We start from the raw sequence: 6,429 nt of genomic DNA on the forward strand, positions 1-6,429 counted from the left end.
TTCTTGAAGTTCTGGTTTCTTTCCCCCACTCCATTGTTGGGATTCAGGCCAAACTGGCCGGACATCCCACTTACTACTAGCCCATCTACTAACTTAACCATTATACACTTATTCTTTAATATAACAAAATAAGAAGCTGCAATAGGATAACGTTGTTGTGCGCTCCACCCAAAGCAGGTCTCTCTCTCTCTCTCTCTCTCTCTCTCTCTCTCTCTCTCTCTCTCTCTCTCTCTCTCTCTCTCTCTCTCTCTCTCTCTCTCTCTCTCTCTCTCTCTCTCTCTCTCTCTCTCTCTCTCTCTCTCGCATGTGCACTTGCACACGCTTCCCGCAGCACCTTCAACTGGTATCAGAGCAAGGTTTGTGCTTGCCATTTTCGCAACCGCGTGCGCGCACTTTCAAAAGTGCAAACAGGTTTCCGATTTTGGCATCGGCTAATTCAGTGTTTCGAGAGAGTTTCCAGAAGGTGTCTTGGAGTTTTACTCCCCTTTCAAAGCTGTTCGTGCAGTCGAAAGCTTCATCCGAGTAGCCGTTTTATGGCTATTATGTGTTATTGAGATGGTGTTTATGGGATGATTAGGAGCACTTTCTGGGCATCAACATTGTTTCGGGTTTTTCAAGCATCCATCTCCTCACAGGTTCTTGCATACATACAGGACATCCAGGTTTCTTACAGGTTGCAGTGTTTAGCATCAAAATAGATTTCAGTGGGAGTACTTGATGCGGATATGCATTGTTTTGGCACTTTTTGATAGTGCTTGAGCTCTTTTGAGAGTTGTTTTACTCCCAGCAGGGATTTGTTTGCTGCTTGCACATTTTGTTTGGTGCCTGTTTGAGTGCGTATACTGCACCTTGCAGTATTGTTGACAATGGATGTATGTTGAGTTGTGAAAACTGCCATATGTACCTTTTGTGGAGCCAATTTGGCTTGTTTCTGGCAGTCCTGACCGTTTCTGAGACTCGGTTTGCAGGCCCTTTCTGAGACTGGTGGGCAGGTTTCTTGTCTGCATAACCTTTTGTGAGGGTCAATAGCGTGAGGTTTTCTTGAGCTGGGGGATTCTCAAATGTTGAGATCCTTTCGATGATACAGGTTGCTGGAGTACCCCTTTTTTGTGGCCTCGCCATAGGACATGTATAGAGAGGGCTAGATGCATTTGACGCCGTGTTGGTAGTCTTGGGTCAGTTTTTGACTTCTTATGAACAGTTAGTGGTTGATGATCCTGTCTTATGCTCTAAGAGCATTACTTTTGATGCCATACTAATCTCTTATGATAGTTTTGGATTGAGATTCTGTCACTTTTTCAGGGAAAACTCTGCTGAATTTTTCCCAGAATTACCAATGTTTATCGCCATATTATCTTTAGCTTGCAGCCATGTCATCTAGCTGTGAAAAGGATATTTACAATATCCGGAAATTTGATGGGACAAATTTTGCTATCTGGAAAGAGCAGATTCAAGATGTTCTTATACAAAAAGGTCAGATGGATCCTATCATGGAGCACCTGCACCCAGAGGGAGATTATACGGATGTTGAGTGGGAGAAACTTGATGCTAAGGCCAAATCTACCCTTCGTTTGCATTTGGCTGAATCTGTGTACTTTACTATAGTTGGAGAAAGAACTGCTAGAGATGTATGGGATAAGTTGTGTTCCAATTATGAGAACAAAAGTGCCACTAATAAGGTTTTCTGGATGAAGAAGTTGTTTGACCTTTGTATGAACAAAGAGGGCACTATTTCTACTCACATTAATGAGTTCAATATCATTTTCACTTAGTTGACCACTCAGGGTTTGGCCTTCAATGAGGAAATCAAATGTATCTTCTTGCTATGCAGTTTACTCTCGTCTTGGGATACATTCTGTACTACGATTAGCAACTCAACACCTGGTACCGGTCTAGTGTACAATGACGTCCTTGGGAGTCTATTTACTGAGGAGATTCGCAGGAAATCTCTCGAAGGCAAGAAGGATGGTGATGCATATGTTGCTAGTGATAGACAGAGGGGTCGCACTCAAAGTCATGCCAAAAGCAAGGAACGTCGGGGCTCATGCAATAAGTATCGGGGTTCTATGCGTAATGTTGAGTGTTATCACTGCCATAAAAAAGGGCATGTGAAGAAGGATTGCAGGAAATGGCAGTAAAGCGAGAAGGATAAACAATCCAGTGACACTTCTAAGTCTAATGATTCAAACAAGGGCAAAGCAAAGTTAGAGGAGATCAATGTGCTAGAGTCTTCAAATGCTCCTATTGTAGAGACTCTTCTAGTGGTTGTTATGCCACTTACCTCTGACGTATTGGTCTTCACAGCAGATCTAACTGTCAAGAATCTTGTTACAAAAGATGTGCAATATGCATAGAATTGGATAGTAGATTCTGGTGCGCGTTTCCATGTGACACCACATAGAGAGTGGTTCTCTACTTATTCTCACTCTTGTGGCAAAGTGAGACTTGGTGATGCTTATGAACTAGACATTGAGGGTGTCGAAAATGTCAAATTGCATCTAAGGAATGGCACGTGCTTTACTTTATGTAATGTCAGACATGTGTCCATGTTGACTAAAATCTTGATTTCTGTTGGTCAGCTTGATGATTTGGGCTACAACACCACATTTGGCAATGGTTTGTGGATAGTATGCAAAGGTAATCTTGTTGTACTTAGAGTTCAGAATCATGGTACCTTGTATTCCATGCATGTGTCAGATGTTGGTCATGATTATATATCTATAGCCGATCTGCCGTCTACTCAGTTATGGCATTGCCGGCTAGGTCATATTAGCCAAAAAGGAATGAGAACTCTCACTCGTTTTGGCTACTTACCTGTCTTGTCTTGACTTTCTTGTTTGTGAGCACTATATCTATGGCAAATAGACTAGGTCCGTGCACTTACCATTGGGTCAAAAGCGAGTTGAACCTCTAGATTTAGTACATAGTGATGTTTGTGGTGTCAACCAAATCTCTAGGGCATTAGGAAAAATATGGACTCTCCATGGACCTTGTAAGAATCCTTAATTTTAAGGAAGTATGTTGTGATTAAGGGAGACAAAGGAAACGATGGGGGCTATTTTGGTAGGTCATTTTCTAGCCTTCAAGCCTATAAAAGGCGGGGTAAGTAGTGACTAGGAGGCTACCTTCTCTCTCTATCTTTTCAGCATCTCCAAGAGAAAAGGGGGTGTCATAAAGAGAGAGAGGGACCCTTGTACAAAAAGAGAACCCCACCTTTCATTTAAAAAAAAAAAACTCGGCCAAAAATAAACCCTAAAAATTTGAAATTTATTGAAATTTTCAAAAGTAGTCATTTCCCCCCAAAAAGTGACCCCAAACCTATTCTAATATCAAAACATCATTTTTTGCCTCCAAAATCCCTTTCTCTCTCTCCATGTCTCCTCTTTGTCTCTCTCACTCCCCTTCCTCAAAGTAGCCATGGCCACCATAGCCAGGACCTGCTGCATCCCCGGGGGATTCACCACTTATAATAAGGACATGTCACCTGCGTGCACCAAATTCCCCTTTTTAACCCCTATATACGGGACCATCCTTTGTAAAATGCACCTTTTCTCCGCTTTATAACCCCCCTATTGTACACTCACGTGATACCATACGGTAAAACTTAGTGAATCCCCCGGGGCTGCATCTCCCTCTTCATCTAAATGCTAAATCCTCCTTCTCACTCTTACAGATTTTGCATCTCCCTCTCCATCTACTTGCTAAACCCTCCCTCTCATTATGACACACTCCTAGATATGCCACTTCATCTACCTGCTAAACCCTTCCTCTCACTGTCACATTCCTCTCTCCTCTCTTCTTTCTATCCTTGTACCCTCTTCCATTGTTCACTGTCCTCCCTCAAAAATACCAAGTCTACCGTAAGCCAAGATCTACAACAACTACCTCTTCATCTACCCCAACTTCTTGCAAGCTATGGAACAGAATACTTATTTTTCATGTAAGGTGGAGTCACATCACAAACTTTCTAGTTGGAAGGACACAGAAGGGTGCCCCTACACCACAGGTGGAAACTCCATAGCCATGAGATAGGATCCCAAGCATAGGAAGGTCAAGTATGTCAAGCAATGGCGATGTTACTTTACACAAGGGCACTGGTTTCAAACCTGAGTGTATTTGAGGCAACATTTGAAGAATTTAGATCTGTACTCTATACATGCCGAAGATGTATCCATAATGCCCAAAGCTATCAACATAGCTTTTACTTTGTAATCTCATAAAATCATGTTTGAGGTGGTCTGCAATGGACATGGTTTTGTAACAACAAGCGCTATGGCTTTAATATATGAAATCTTTGATCTTGCAAATTATTTTCCATGTAGAAATTTCTTTGAAGATTTCATTCTTACTGAGGGGTTTGATGCTTATACAAGCGTGTCACATGAATACGGTAAATTCTTGGTGAATACTAGGGGCTCGTAACTAATATAGAAAGTGTTGAACCAATTTTGAGAATTATGGTAGTGGGGAGGATTACCCATCACTCATAAGCCTGCATCAAGATGGGCCATGTAATTGCATCATGGTAGCATTTCTGAGGCTGCAAAACTATATCAACCAATGCTTCAAAGGTAGGGGCTAGTTGGTTAGTTTAGGAGAGGAGGCAAGGGTGCATATTCATGCATTGGATGGAAAAGAGGCATGGGATGGGTTTAGAAAACCTTTATTATCTCTCTCTCTCTCTCTCTCTCTCTCTCTCTCTCTCTCTCTCTCTCTCTCTCTCTCCCTTCCAATATATCTTTGCTTTCAGCTAGCTAGCCATGTATGATCAATTATTTTTTGCATAAACCTATAGAGTAGTGTTTTGTACTAATAGAATATTGGCTCCTTTATGGGTAGCTGCTTTAAGAATCAATTATGTCTCTCTCTGTATCTCTCCTTTTGTGCATGTTATGGCCATTTGCTTCAACTCTGTTTCACTAGTAGGCCTTTGTGAGACTAAAAAGTGTCTTGTATAACCAAGCAAAGCACCCTCTTTTTCTTTAGAGACCAAAACTAGAGCATACACACTATGGGGCACTATCCTGAAAATCAAAGGGGGGCTTGCAACGAGCCATGGTATGAGATAACTATTATTGCATGGTTGAGTGAAGTTTGAACATCCTGTAGGACCATGTCAACCATGCCAAAGCAAGCTAGCACCAATAGAAGGCAAGGCAAGGGATGCATAGGCCTTGGGAGGCCCAAAGAAAGCCTACCACAAGGGAGCGCATTTGGGCCTTCCATAGGTCTCTGGAAGGCCCAAATGCGCTCCCTTGTGGCAGGCTTTCTTTGGGCCTCCAAAGGCCTATGCACCCCCTGCCTTGCCTCCTACTCTTTGTGCTTGGTTAGTTTGGTCATGGTGGCCTTGGGCCTACAAGATAACCATGAACATCCATCCAAAGAATCATTTTACAAAACTATAGCTCATATGATATATCTAGAAAAAGCAAACTCATCCTCTACTACAAATGGCTATAGATGGCTCACCATATGCATGATGCATTCTCTACTCATTCTCTGCTATAGATGGCTCAAAGTATGCATGATGCATACTCAATTAGCAAGCAATCAAAGGAATAACTTTTGTTGGGTTTGATCCATGTATCATGTCATTTATCCATCATAAGAGTGTATCCTCAATAAAGGGGCGATGCCCTTGAGTTCCAACAAGGTCTCTCTCTCTCTCTCTCTCTCTCTCTCTCTCTCTCTCTCTCTCTCTCTCTCTCTCTCTCTCTCTCTATCCCTAGTTATCTATCTTTGTGTTTTTTATCTGCATGTATATCTATCTATCTATTTATGTATCTATCTATCGAATTATCTATCCATCTATCTATCTATCTATCTATTAATGTATTTATCTATATCTATCTGTCTGTTTATCCTCCATCTATCTATGTATAATATATATATATATATATATATATATATATATATATATATATATATATATATATATATATATATATATATATCCCCTATCTCTATCTTGTTTGTTCTCTCTCTTTTCTTTATTTTGATTTCATAGTATGTGTTCCTTGGGGATTTCAAAGAGCACAAGCTTATGGTTGAACTTACACAAATTCATATCAAATACAACATAATAGCATGCCATTGCATTATTGATGGCAAAGGTAGAACGAAGAGGGGATTCACGTGTGTGCTTGAAAACATGAGGGAATATGATTGATCTATCTTTCTTGGATTAGGTTTGAGTGTATTCTTTCAAAAATTTGAAGCCTGCCAAATATATTGAGATAAACTCTGAGTGCTCATGAACTAAATTTTTGTTCAATGCCAAAGGAGGTTCATGTCTATGCCTGCAACACAAGGAAATATGATTGCTCTATCTTCCTTAGATTAGTCTTGAGTATGGGATTCTTCTAAGAATTTAAAGCTTGCCACCATTTTGAGATAAACTCTAAGTGCTCATACAACAGAAAATGAATC

The sequence above is a fragment of the Adiantum capillus-veneris genome, chromosome 29, assembly GCF_014529385.1.
Source record: "Adiantum capillus-veneris isolate H3 chromosome 29, ASM1452938v2, whole genome shotgun sequence".
In the NCBI taxonomy this organism is placed as follows: domain Eukaryota; kingdom Viridiplantae; phylum Streptophyta; class Polypodiopsida; order Polypodiales; family Pteridaceae; genus Adiantum; species Adiantum capillus-veneris.